Source organism: Rhopalosiphum padi, chromosome 3, assembly GCF_020882245.1.
Source record: "Rhopalosiphum padi isolate XX-2018 chromosome 3, ASM2088224v1, whole genome shotgun sequence".
NCBI lineage: Eukaryota > Metazoa > Arthropoda > Insecta > Hemiptera > Aphididae > Rhopalosiphum > Rhopalosiphum padi.
The window spans coordinates 53,782,541-53,797,319 of NC_083599.1; the positions used below are offsets into that span (position 1 = coordinate 53,782,541).

General features: G+C 24.0%; 1 long non-coding RNA gene across 1 annotated transcript; it reads right to left on the bottom strand.

Annotated features, from left to right (window-relative positions):
- Positions 1-2,385: 2,385 nt before the first annotated feature.
- LOC132926285 (uncharacterized) lies at positions 2,386-7,467 on the bottom strand. Its single transcript, XR_009661400.1, has 5 exons — positions 6,810-7,467; positions 5,969-6,188; positions 4,914-5,033; positions 4,652-4,785; positions 2,386-4,168 (listed from the first exon to the last, which is right to left on the bottom strand). It is a non-coding gene; the product is annotated as an uncharacterized LOC132926285 (long non-coding RNA).
- Positions 7,468-14,779: the final 7,312 nt, after the last annotated feature.

Here is a 14,779-nt window from a genome sequence, read left to right on the forward strand (position 1 = left end):
GTTAAAATCATTTTTTTATGCTTACAAAAAATAAATGCCCAGTCGTCAACTATGATTTTGTCACAATTTATTAACATTTATTAATAATAATAAAAAATGGTATTAAATTTTAAATATATTTTATTATACACACTCAGACAATCCAATTATCATCTAACTTATTTTAACAAATATATTGTAATAAGTAATTACTAATGAAGTAATTTTTGAATGAATATAAAAATTTCATTATACATTTTTGATAACTGTAAATTATATAAATAAAAATAATGTGTACAATTATCTAAACTAACATCTTATAAAACATACTAATTTTATTCTATTTAAAGTAAATGTTTCATAATTTAAAAAAAATGTAGTTATATTATCATTGGAACCACTAAACAACAACCACATTTTCAATAAAAAAAGTCAACAAACAAAACTTAAAATTTTTTTTATAATATTCATCACTAGACAATTTTAACATAGTTTTATGAAAATAATATTAAAATAGAACTTCTTCAAACATTTAGTAAAACCACTGTTTGAAATTATCAAAACTAGTCTTAAACCATATATATAAATTACCGAAAAAATATTATTTAAACATTGAAAGAATTAAAAATTTTAATAAAACAACCTATACTTGATGGAAAATAAAAATAATTCTTTCGTCCTATAATATAATTTAATAAATAAAAATTCACTTTTTATTAGTATATTAAATATAAAAATTAATTATAAAAGTATATTAACTACCACACTCTTACAATGTTCTCATATAGTAAATGTAAACCACAGTAAATTAAATATACGGCTCACTAAAACATACAATTACTTATACACATACAGTTATAATAAAATTATAATTATATAAAATTATATTATATTAAAATTTAATATAGACATGTTATTGAAAATTAAGTTTTTACAAATTAAATTAGGTTAATTGTACTTGAAGAACACAATTTAACCAATATAATTAAAATATTTTAGTATTAATTTAATCAAAATATGTTAATTAAATAATATAATTAATTATATTTAAACACTCATTTTCATATATCCAATAATTTTCTAACTTATTTTACAAATATATAGTAATGAGGTAGTTAGGAAGGAAGATAGAATTACATTAGAATTCTTTTGATAACTTAGAAAATAATATGAAAAAAAAAAAAATACACAATTATCAACATTTTATAAATTCGTCTTATAATATAATTTAATAAATACAAATTCACTTTTTATTAATATATTAAATATAAAAATTAATTATAAAAGTATATTAACTACCACACTCTTACAATGTTTTCATATAGTAAATGTAAACCACAGTAAATTAAATATACGGCTCACTAAAACATACAATTACTTATACACATACAGTTATATTAAAATTATAATTATATAAAATTATATTATATTAAAATTTAATATAGACATGTTATTGAAAATTAAGTTTTTCCAAATTAAAGTAGGTTAATTGTACTTGAAGAACACAATTTAACCAATATAATTAAAATATTTTAGTATTAATTTAATCAAAATATGTTAATTAAATAATAGAATTAATTATATTTAAACACTCATTTTCATATATCCAATAATTTTCTAACTTATTTTACAAATATATAGTAATGAGGTAGTTAGGAAGGAAGATAGAATTACATTAGAATTCTTTTGATAACTTAGAAAATAATATGAAAAAAAAAAAATACACAATTATCAACATTTTCTAAATTCCCACTTTATAATAAAATAATACTAATTCTTTTCTATCTGCAGTAAATTTTTTATAATATTAATGATGTTATATTACTTTTTAAATATTTAATAGTTTTGCATACATAAAGCACGCATATCAATCTGAAAAGTTGTCAATACTATAAATTGCAAGGTTTTGTTCCACACATTGGTTATTAGTTGTTGAATATACATTATTCTATAATTGTTTAATCAAATTAGACCGGTTTTGATAAATTATTTTTAATTCAGCTGTACCAGCTTATGATTTAAAGTGTAGAATATACTATATTACTATATTATTATAATGTAAAATTAACCGAATAGTATAACATGGAAGTTACAGACTACAATAGAAGTAAATATGAAATAACAATCAATAAATAAATAAACAAAATACATTAATGCACTTATGGGGTGGGCTTTTTGCAATAAATAAATAGCTCAATAAATATATTGGATATTGATGACATAATAAGCAATAAAAATATCCTAATAAATATGTATTTATAACCTATAAGTACAAAAAAATGCCCTAATAAATTGTATGATATAAATACTGTTGAATTAAAAAAATTTTTTTATCGATTTTTCAATTTATAATTACATTTTTTTACTTGTTCATCTGTATTTTAATTTAAGTAAAACTGCATTGAAACTAGTTATAATCTAAAAAACAATTTAAGCATATTTTGTAGTAGGTATATGTAAAAGGTAATTAAGTTAAATGCTTTTAAGGTTTTACATTTTTATTTATTAGTTGAGTTTTCAATTTCATTCAATTGGTAAATATAATAAAAATGGCACTATAACTTCAATAAAAGACCTAAAAAGTCACATATAAATTAAAAAATGCAAAAATGTAAAATAAAAATAAATTATATATTATAATTGTATGTTAATGTTATTAAAACATATTTTAAGTTAGGAAAACATTGTCTATGATATTCCAAAAAAAAGATGCAAAAGTCATAATCATCCGGGTCCTACATATTATGATTATGAAGACTATTTGTTGTTAAAAATGTTCTTAGTCGAAAAAACAGTTTTGATTTTCATGTACAATTTCATGTAATTTTTAAAATAAAATGTTTTAATTTTAAGATAATTATTATGTGTACATTCTAGACCAGCAATCCTCAATAAAATTTTAGAAATCAATAATATTTATTTTTAAAATAATTACTGGCTATAAAATTACTTTATTTTTTTAAAGATTTTAAATAACATACCTAATGATATGAATACATTTTTTCTTATATTATACAAAACATTAAATTTATTGGTATAGTATATGAAAATATTTTATTTATTACGTTTACATAATGACATTTAAATGGTATTTTTACTGGTTGATAAAATAATTCAAACTTACAGTAATAAAGTGAGTATTCGACATTTGTGTATTTAAAAGGCCACCACATAAACGTTGTAATTGTATAATTATATTTATTATTTGATTTGTTATTTTGGAATTGGGGAAGAGAAACTTTTATGTTTTTTGTATACATATTATATATTATATATATCATATTATACAGGGATCGGATTTTATAGCATTTGCTAATTATTATAGAATACAGATAAAAAGAGCAATGAGCTATAAATTTGTTTTATGTACCAGGGATTCCAAGTATGAAATTTTATAATGCTATTTTTTGCATATTTGAAGTATTTTAGATTTTTAGCGCTATTTTTCAAGTTTTGGTGCTATTTTTTGGTAATTTGTATAATATAACTTTTATTTTGTATTTTCATAAATCTAGTTTATATTATGTGGTACCTATGAAAATTATAAGAATGTTGTCATTTATTTTAATTATTTTTTTTTTTTAATACATAGGTATGAAAAATACACACATTTTTTTTATATTAAAGTCTATTTTTAAATAGTCTGGCGTATCGGCCTATCGAACAGTAATTATTATAATTATTAGTTTTTTTTAATTATGAATAGAATACATTTTTATTTTTGCTATTTTTCATATTTTTAGGGCATATTATAGCGCTTATTTAATGATTTTTTAGGTCATATTATAACGCATATTTCATTTATTTTTAGTGGTATAAAATCCGAGCTCTGATCATATAATATATTGCATATAATAGAATCATAAATAAATTCATTTACATATTTTGACACTTTAATTTTACTGATTTTACTGATTTTAGTTTCATAATATATTATATTGTTGAATATCATTGTATCTACTTGTGTTAAAAACAATGATCAGTATACATTTTTTCTAATATTTAAGGTTATAAAGAATATTTCTATTTAATTATATAAAATGTAGTATAAACTTGTTTCTGCTTCATACAAACATGGATGCATACCATCAAAATCAAACATCACTTCCATGCCACAGGACTCAAAAAATTGTACATCTTTTTCAAATCTCCATCTTGGTTATTCCTTAACATATTTACAATTTTTCACCTGAAAAATATAATAGCTATGTACAAATAAAAAGTTTTGATTGTACATTTAGGCCCAATGGTTTAAATAGTTGTATGTAATTAGAATAAGATAGGTCCTAACCTGTCAGAAAGTACCTAATAGGTAGATGAAGTTTAAAAACAATAATATTATTAATATAATTTTAATATTGTAATTTTAAAAAAACTCAGTAGGTAGGTTGTTTCAAAAATAATGGTTTTACTTAGAATGTATTGTACATCCAAATATTGTATAAGACCAATAAATATACTACTGTCTATCTTTTTTACTAAGTTGAATCGTATCAAATAAATTTTGTTTGAGATGGCTTTTTACAAGCCAATTCTAAGTAACAAAGATAATGTTATTATAATAATATGTAATGAGAAATTAAATTTTTTCATACTGAATTTTCAAGCATGTGTTAAATTGATATTATAAGCTAATTATTTTTATTTAAAAATATTTTAAAATTTTACTCACCAACCAAAAAACAAAACAAGAAAATGAAGTATAATTTATCAACATTTTCCAGTTTATTATGTTAGGAATGAATACTCCACATATTTCTATCCACATACATGCCATGTATGTGCAATAAATAGGTTTCTCTGGCACTAGGAAGTGATATAAAGAAAAGCATTAGTAAATTTAAAACATTTTTCTTTATCTATTTACAAGAAAATATAAATTTTATTACATTTAATTGTTTTGTTATCATAATTTATATAATATGTATTGGTACCTCATAAACATAAACTGATGGTGCGTTTTGTAATAAATACAGTTTGATGTTATCTAATAATAAATTGCTAATTATATATTTTTCTGCTGGATGGAATGTAACCATCATTATCCCTGTTATCTGAAATTAAATAATCTTAATAATTAGTAGGTAATTAATAATTATAGTAGATTTAATTATCAACATCAGTATTTTTAAAGTTATAGTGAAATTTTGAAGTTATAAAATATTTAGCTCAAGACTCCAATCAAAAAGTGCAAAAGATTCACTCCTCAAATACAAATGTTTATAAAAGTAAATAATCGTCACCACAATTTATGATATTAAGTTAATAATATTAACCTCTATCAAAATCATACATTCCTGTAAATATCTATGCGGCTAGATTAGTTCTACTAGATGTACAAATAATTAAACACATTATGCTGCTTAATATATAGTATGTATAATTATGTTTAAAATACTTGGTTTATAAAATATTGAAAATAAATAGAAAAGTGCTAGATATTAAAGCTGATATTACTGATAACCTATATTACAAATACACATAACTTTGAATAAATTATCTACTGTATGTCATTCATCAATACTACAACAAAGGGAATAAAAATATATTTTTAGTACTCAAAAGGAATTTTATTAATAATTAAATGATCTACATAAATAGTAAGTTGTAGATGTGGTACCTACATTTTATTATCAAATTCATGATAGGAAAACAAAAATTATCAATACCTATATATTGCGCATTTGCGCCTAAGTACCTATTAAATAATCTTTAATATTTATAAATAAATAATTATATATGTATCATATATAATGTCATTAAATAATATGTAATAACTATACATTATGTATAATACATACTATACTATACTATATATTATAGATATTTTTACTAAGTTAAGTCAAAGTAGATATATTATAAAGCATTTTAGTTACCTAATTCAATTACATTTTAATTCAAACCATATAAAAATAATATTTAAAAAATACATTTTAACTATTAGACAGTTTAAGAATACTGATGGTAAAGATAGATTAAATAACATTACCTCATTGTAGTAGACATTTTCACTTGGGAAGATATTTTTCGTTAGTTTTTAATCACCTTCCATTTTTGCAAGGCAATAAATATTAAATTGAATAAGTAGTTGACAAGAGAGGATATTGGAACCCAGGATTTCGTTTGTAAGCTTTTAGCATAGCATGTTTGTCGACTAGTCTATTGATAGTGTTGTGTGTAAATTTGTTACTATACATCACAGTAACGTCCTGTGGGAAAATCAAAGATTACACACATTGTAATATATATAATATATATATATGGGTACTCCATTCCAAAATATAAAAACTAGGAGGTGACCATCGACTGGTTTTCGTCTAGCCACATAATACTATAATTGCTTAACTAGTAACGGGAGGAGAGGAAAAATAGTGCGTAGAACTGGTGTCTACTCTTTTGGGATTTTTATATCTTCATTTTTAAATAGTCGTTCAGTCGCTTAAATGTTTTGATATGCATCTGGTCAGACTAGATAAGAAAAACCCCTTTAAATAAAAGACTGATATTAGAATTAGGAAGGTGTGTTCTTGAAGAATAAATAAAAATAAAATTATAGATGTAGTGAATAATAATCAATGAATCAGTCCCTAGTGATCATTTTTTTTTTCTGAATGGGGGCATAACAAAAGGGTTTTTTTCTATACCAATTTTAAATTCTACTGCACAATTCCCACACCCATAAGAAAATAAGTACGAATAAAATGTACAGTTAAAAGTCAATGATTGAGTGTATTTATAAAAGCCAGCATAATACAGGGTACACACTTAATACACTGCTAAAACGTAATAATTGAATAATTATTATACCAATAATCATTAATAACACTCACCCGGTGGTCGACCGACAAAACGCGGACGCAAGAAAAATGCAAGTATAAGCGGATTGCAAGTGCAAGACGTAACTGATTGAGACGATTGAGTGCAACGCCGACGGAATCAGGCAAGTGCGTGGTCAGACTGTGGCGCGGAAAATTATTACGGACGAACTTACTGCAAACGATACACTCATAAGGGGGAGGAGCACTTACGAGCCATGACAGAAAATATCCATTTTCCCATGCCGTTGTAGGCGCACAGTTGGTCGGTGAGCAGTGACCGCGTCGCAATTTCTGTGGAGAAGATGTGGACGGTGCGTGGTTGCGTTGCTTAGCGACGTTCGGGCGTGGCACGGCGCTGTCGATTTTTAAAACATGGATGGATTATACGGCACTCGGTGCAAAATATGATATTAAACGAGACCGCCGCCACGCCGATTTGACGATGACTGACCGAAAAAGCGTCCAAACATTGCGGCTTGGTAACTTGTGGGTCGCGGTTTGTGCGCAGCGCAACAAAAACATATAAGTATTAAAGTATATGAATATCATCCTTCCCGGGAATTCGTTCACTCGACCCACGGAAAACGGTCTTTCACGGGATACCCAATTATTTCCTACTTCGTATTTTACAAACCTCTATTTAAAACAAAATCATTAAATCAATGACTAATAAGTGTATTCAGTGGCATATTTATAATTTTTTTTTTTTTTGGGTGGCGGGGAGTTTATTACATTATATATTTATACAAATAAATATAGACATATTATAAAATGGTATTAATCTTTCTGTTCTTACTTGTTAAATCATCAATCCCTGTAGGGGAACCCCTCCTCATCCCCTAAATATGCCACTGAGTGTATTTAATATCCTGCAGGGCTAATCCAGACTCTCGATGATGAAAACACAAACGTGAATACTGATTATTAATAATAATGAGGTATAACTTGAGGAGATGAAAAAAAGATTCTAATTTGATATACAAAATAGTTTAGAACATTATGTATTTATGTGTGATATATCTTATTTAATTTTTTGATATCACTTATATTAAAAAAAGTTTTAATTGTTTCAAAATCCATTGTTTTTGAACTTGAATAACTTTTTTTGTAATTTCGATATCGAAAAAATAAAAACGATATTTCACAGCTAAAATTCTACTTTTTATGTGGTGAAAATTTCGTTTCATTTTTATGACCTAACATCTGTATTTTTCTTGGTTCTTTCCCGTGCAAAACAGTTTTTGCTATGTCTTACATTTATAAGACAGTGATAACACATGTGGGTGTAACATCATTTTCTTAAATTTTGACCAAGTCTGGATTGAACTATTATTAAAGTAACTAAACCGGGTTAAGATTGGACGGATTAATTTTTAAACAGTTTGAAAAGCTTAAGACCAGACTGTTTTATTTTTATGCACAACTGTCTTAACTATCCATATTGTTAGTGGCGCAACCAGAGGGTGCTAAGGGGTTGTATTCTAGTTTTTAGAATAATATTATTAACCTATTCAAATAGCTTATACTTAAATCAAGGCCGCAATTAAAAACAAAAATCGAGAGGGAGGGAGTCCAAACTTCTGGACCATTGACAAAAATAGTATTTAATTTACATTTTATAAATTATTTTTACCATTTACCAATTATACTATTATAGGTAGTGTTAAATTCTTCTAACATTCGATTTTTATGTATCAAAGTTCTCCAAAAATATTCTGCTTTGGATTAAGGAATTAAAAATGTATGTTGTCATCAAAAAATAAAATAAAAACAAATAATATAATAAATATAATATTTAAATATGGCTCAATAAATCTTTAAAACTGTTTATAATAAACCCTTTATAAAACACAAGTGATATTAAATTTTCACCAAAACAAAATACTTAATACATTACATACCATATTATAATAATATAATATGTAAATAAAATAATAACACGTCGAGACGATGTATAAAATCGATATGATTGAAATATTTCAGACTTCATTTAATATTTTCGTGTACCTACAGTTAAGTTGTACGGCCACAAAATAATATTAAACAATTAATATTTTATAATTTTTTTTTTCACGAAATTAATTATACTAAAATATATTATACTTTGTTAACATTATAATGTATTACCTATACATTTTATGCTATACTTTATATATTATACAATATACATAAATTGTTCAATCTTATGTCTGTTAACTAAAAATTGTACTCTATAACAATGGGGATAAAATAAAATATTATAATTTATAGTACACATAATATTTAAATATTGTATACAATATATCTAATAACAACATTGGTAAGATTATGAGCTACATCACTACTGCATGTATGCACGACCGGCCACGGTCTATATTTTTTTTACACGATAATTGAAAGTAGACATTAACAACGTATGATGTGCCTGAGACGCGCATATACAACGCAATTGATTTTTAAGTAGGAAACGCGCGCGAGGGGTGTTGCCATCACGACAACCCTTCTTCCTCATCCGTTTCGCATTATCGAACGACGTTTTTGCGCACCCGCGTCCATGACAACCGTGAACCGGGATAAAATCGCGCCCCTCGCTGCGACGCCAGTATACGCTATTGATTTTTTCAACCAGTTAAACAAATCATTTTGAAAATGAAATATATGTTTTTGGCCGTAGCTCGTACATAACTATACGAAAGTCGAAAGTACCTACTATTAATCTTGATAATATCATCGTCGAATATTATGGAATCTACGAAATAATTGCATGTATTTATATTTTTTTATTATAAGACGAAAAAATATATTATCCAAATCAATAGTCATTACTGTTAATTGAAAAATATTTTCGACGATGAGAAGAAAAATTAAAGTATAGATATAAGGACTTCAAAGCTGCAAAATTGTTTTATTGATTTTGTTATACTTATATTATGTAAATTATAATATTGAAAAAATGTGTACCTATTTATATTTAAATACATTTTTAATAAAATACTAGGTAAGTATGTACTGTAGGTATTTATTTTATTGATCAATTTTTTTATGAAGAGAAAAGTGAGTGCAAAGCTCCTCCGAAGTTAAAAGGTATGAAATATTTGAGTATTCCATAATATTTGAATAAAAAAGAGAGATCAGGAACCTCCTCTTCACCCCTCGATCACACGTCCAACTCTACCTTCGGCATTGCCACAATCGCCAAAACTCCGACGCTCTCTATCATCAATATATTATTATTAATTATTATGACATATTATTATTATTATTATTATCATCAATCATGACATATTATTATTACTATTATTATCAATCATGACATATTATTATTATTTCATATAATATTATCATTAGTTATCGGCATATCGCATATTCGCATATTATTATCGCCGCCTGCAATAATAACTGTATATTTCGTACACCTTAATGGCTTAATGTATATACAAATAATGAAATAAATATAACAAATAGCGTATTTTACATCTTGTAAAAATAATATTATGCGTTGGAATTCAACCGGCTGTGATAGATATTCTTCCCATTTCCATTCTAATCCTTTACGATCAAAAACTGTTATACTTATGGATATGGGTATGAAAAACACGATTATTATTGCGGAGGCAATTATGCTGAAGTCTTCGGCGGTGGCGGACAAGGTTTCTGAACTCTCCTATTTATCCCACTGATATTCATCTATGATCAGTTAATGTAGGTTTATGAAATTATATTTTATTCTACTTATATCCTGACGAATATTATGGAAAGTATTTTTTTTTAAAGATTATAAATGTCGATAAAAAAAAATTGTTCAAAAGTTTGAAAATATTATACAAGTTTCTTCAAAAGTACCTAGCTTATTCTGAAACAAAATCTAAACAAATATTTTTAAACAATTTTTATTTATAGACATGAGAAATATTGGACAAATTTAGATAGGTATCTAAATGAAGAAAAAATGTTTAATTATTTTTTTATTGTAATTCAAAAACATTGTTCATAGCGAATTTAAACCTTAACGTTTATTATTATATGTTATATGCACAATCTGCGCCCACACACGAGTATTCTGGGCCCCCACACGAGTATTCTCAGTGGGGCCCAGTATTTCATTGTATGAAATTAAAATAAAATAAAATAAATAAAAATGATATTTAAAAAAAGATTTATTTTAAGCTTATTGCCTATTTATAGTTTATACCTATTATTCATTCATACAATTTTATAAAATATAAGGCAGTATTATCTCAAAAGTTAACAGCAATAATAAATTATATAAAATATTTAACATGCTATTATAATAACTAAATATTAAATAATAAATAATAATATAATACATTAAGTGTTTTTGGAAAAAATTAAATCTACCTACTAATATTTATTTTAAAATAAATTAGATACTGTAATAGATATATTAAATGTATATTATAAAATATACTTTAATACACTAGGTACTACATACACATATTAAAGTGACTTACTTAATGACTTAAAACACTTAAAACACTTATACTTACTGCATAGAAGAGCAGTTACCAACTTTACATATTTTTTTTTTTATTAATTACTTTGTCAGTGTATATTTAAAAGCTAAAAAAATTAATTTGTTATTTTGATTTACATTAGTTCATTAATATACTATTCTTCTTCTTATGTTGAACTTGGGCATAATTTTATTGTTACAGGACTACCATAAATTTTACATAACCTTGTACTTTAGCAACAAATTTTTATAAAATCAAGAGAAAAATATTTTAACTTCTAAATTAGGCTCATAGAGCTATAATTGTGTTTATTATTAATTATTTTCAACTGTAAATAATTTAAGTAGACTAAAAAATAATCATACTAAATTAGTTTTATTAGTAATCTTATAATTTTATCAATTATTTTTTTTCCAGAAGTATTGTTTGTTGTCTAATCAATCTAAACGAAAAAATGTTAGTCATATATTATTATGTATATCATATATGCTAGTATATGGTATGTTGTTTATATCTGGTTTTGGTAAAACATTTTGGAAAGATTATTACCTAATTCATATATAAATAATCCATTTTTAAACTATTTGAATAAGAGCATTATAATTTGTAAACATTTTTATAATATATACTTGTATCTTGTATGTTTGAAATTTAATTCCTTTTTTCTATTAACCAGATATCACATGATTGCTGACTTTAAATATTATAATTATATAATTATATTATTTATTGGAGTACCTGAATAAATTATATTTTAAATCTTACTAAGTTTGTATTTTTATTTTCATTTTTAAACTGTTGATTCCTTATTTTTTTGTGGTTTACTAAAATTAGACTATTCTTATATGTATGATTTAGTAGTAACAAATTTTATTATTAGTTTAATAGAAGAACCACTATAGCCTCACCTCTAATGAAGTACCTTTTTATGGACATTATTGTAATTATTAATTTATAATTTTATACAAGATAATATAACAAAAAGAATTGATAAAAGTTATTTAACTTTGGTTCTAATTAATATTTTTAAAGTTAGTTTTTAAATAATTTATAAACAATTATGTTACATTTATGGTACAAAATTTTTTAGTTAAAATTTAATCATAAATATTATATAATATATTATACATCATAAATCATAATGTATAAATATTGTCAGTTTAAATAACAAAATTTCTTAGATTATATTTTGATTAACAACAGTTAATATTAATCTAATTTTTAAATATTTTTTTCTTTTTTATAACAACCAATATCACTATATCATCAATAACACTATTTTCTATTTGGTGATGGTTATTAATTTGAGCACAACCACAATATTTGATGGCATAACGCAATGGTCATGATCACGGTTTATCTTAAAGACTGTAGTAGATTTAATCTCTTGATATTCATAGATCAATTATCAATGTTTCAATCATAATTTCTAATTTATTTGAAAAACAAAATAATGTCAAATGATATCTATGTTATAAGCTCATAGACATATAAAATTAATTATTAAAAATTCAAAACATATTATTTTTTATAAACTGCACAACATTTAAATAAGAACTGCACATTTTATGCACAACTTTACGTTAGCGCAAGCTCTGCTATTAAATAGTGAGTATACATTTATAATAACAGTATATTATTAAGTAAATAATATAATTTATGGTTATTGAAATAAAATTTTGTTTCAATTAAAGGTTTTTATTTTCAATAAATTCTTATAGCATCTTTAAAAATTATGTAACTTTGTAGAGCTTTAATTTTCCAACAATTAAATAAAAAAAATTTCGAAAACATCATTTTGAAAAATAATCAATTTAACTTGTTTTTACTATCAACGTTTTTCTAAAAATTAGATATACAATTCGACCATATTGAATAATTCAAAAATGATTAAATCAAATGTTGTACCTCAAATATCGCACAAGGGTCAAATCATATGTAATAAAACAATTTTTTAAATATCGAAGCAAAATATTTTAATGCATTTACAAATTTAAATATTTAATTATTTAGTTAATTTCCCCTTTTTATATTCAAAATATTAAGAATACGTTTTTTTTTATAATACTGATTTTAAGTATTCAATTTGATATTAAATATTTATGTTTATATTTATAGTGTTTATAAAAAAATACATTGAACTGTGATAATCTAAGCAATATTTTTATTATTCAGTTAATTTTAGCAGCCGTTATTATTTTAAAAATTAAGTGGTAAAAATAATTGTATATTAAAAAAAATATCATTTCCCAACTCTTTATCTTAGTCTATGTGATTATATTTTCTAGTTTTTAGTCTACTATTTTTTTTTTTAATTCTTACAGTTCCTCATACCAAGATAAATTGGACAGGTTATGCATACAGAATTATAGACTCATTAAAATTGTGTTTTTATCCTCATAAATATGAGCATTGAAGTACCTTTATAAAATTATTTATTAATTTAAAGTACAAATTTGTGCTGTATCCTGTATACTTATACTAATAGTTGACTTTTAGTTACTTTAGTTAGATATTAATTTAATAATGATTCGAATCCAAATGTAGTGCATTTTTAAATACATAATACATAAAAATAAAATTATAATCTATAATATGAAAGTAAAAATATAAATTGTTCATTAATCTTTGTTTATTTTAGGTTATTAAATTTAACCTAATCGCGTTATAAATTAATACAGACATATTACTTTTTTTTTTAAAGTACTTGCACATAATTTTTTCTTTATAGGAAGTCTTGTATATAATTCATTAAACATTTAGAACAGAATACATAATAATAATAGGTACTTGTTGAAAATAAAAATATTTACCATTTTTTTACAATTAATAATAATATATTTAATTGTAATACTATTATCAAGTAACAAGCTGTTCCGTCACGGCGTTGCCCGTGTATTAGATGTGTTAATAATAATGTGTGAAGCTTACGTCGATCAAACGGTTTTCAAAGTAATGTATTCGAATAAATACGTGTTTAACAGTTGCAAGATGCAATGGAAGTGAAATACGTCAGACGGCAACGGCGTTATTATTTAGAATGTACTATTATACATTTAATAGTTTAATAAAAAATTTCAGTCGACCCTATCCAATAATTGTATGTATTTTTATGACTCCACAAAGGAAAATATATACTCATTTCTCAGTATAACTTTATCAAAAAGTTTGGCCACCTATGGACTCTAAAGTAATCTATTTACTTTCTTTTTTTATTTTTAGTTATTTATTTATTTATCTTTTTTTTTTTTTTATCTATTTAGTAATTCACTTATTAACGCCCAGACCGAACCGCTGGGTCTAGAGATTTGAAATTTTGTACAGAAGTTCCTTAAGCAATATAGGGGCGCACTAAGAAAGGATTTTTCAAAATTACTACCTCTAGGGAGTAAAAGCTATAGAGTATAGATACATGTATTTTTTAATATACAAATTTATAGTTTAATAATGTTTGTTATTTATTCTAAGCGGTTGCTAGGATATTAAAAATATGTTTAATTACTTTTTTAGGTTCTGAACGGAGTGAAG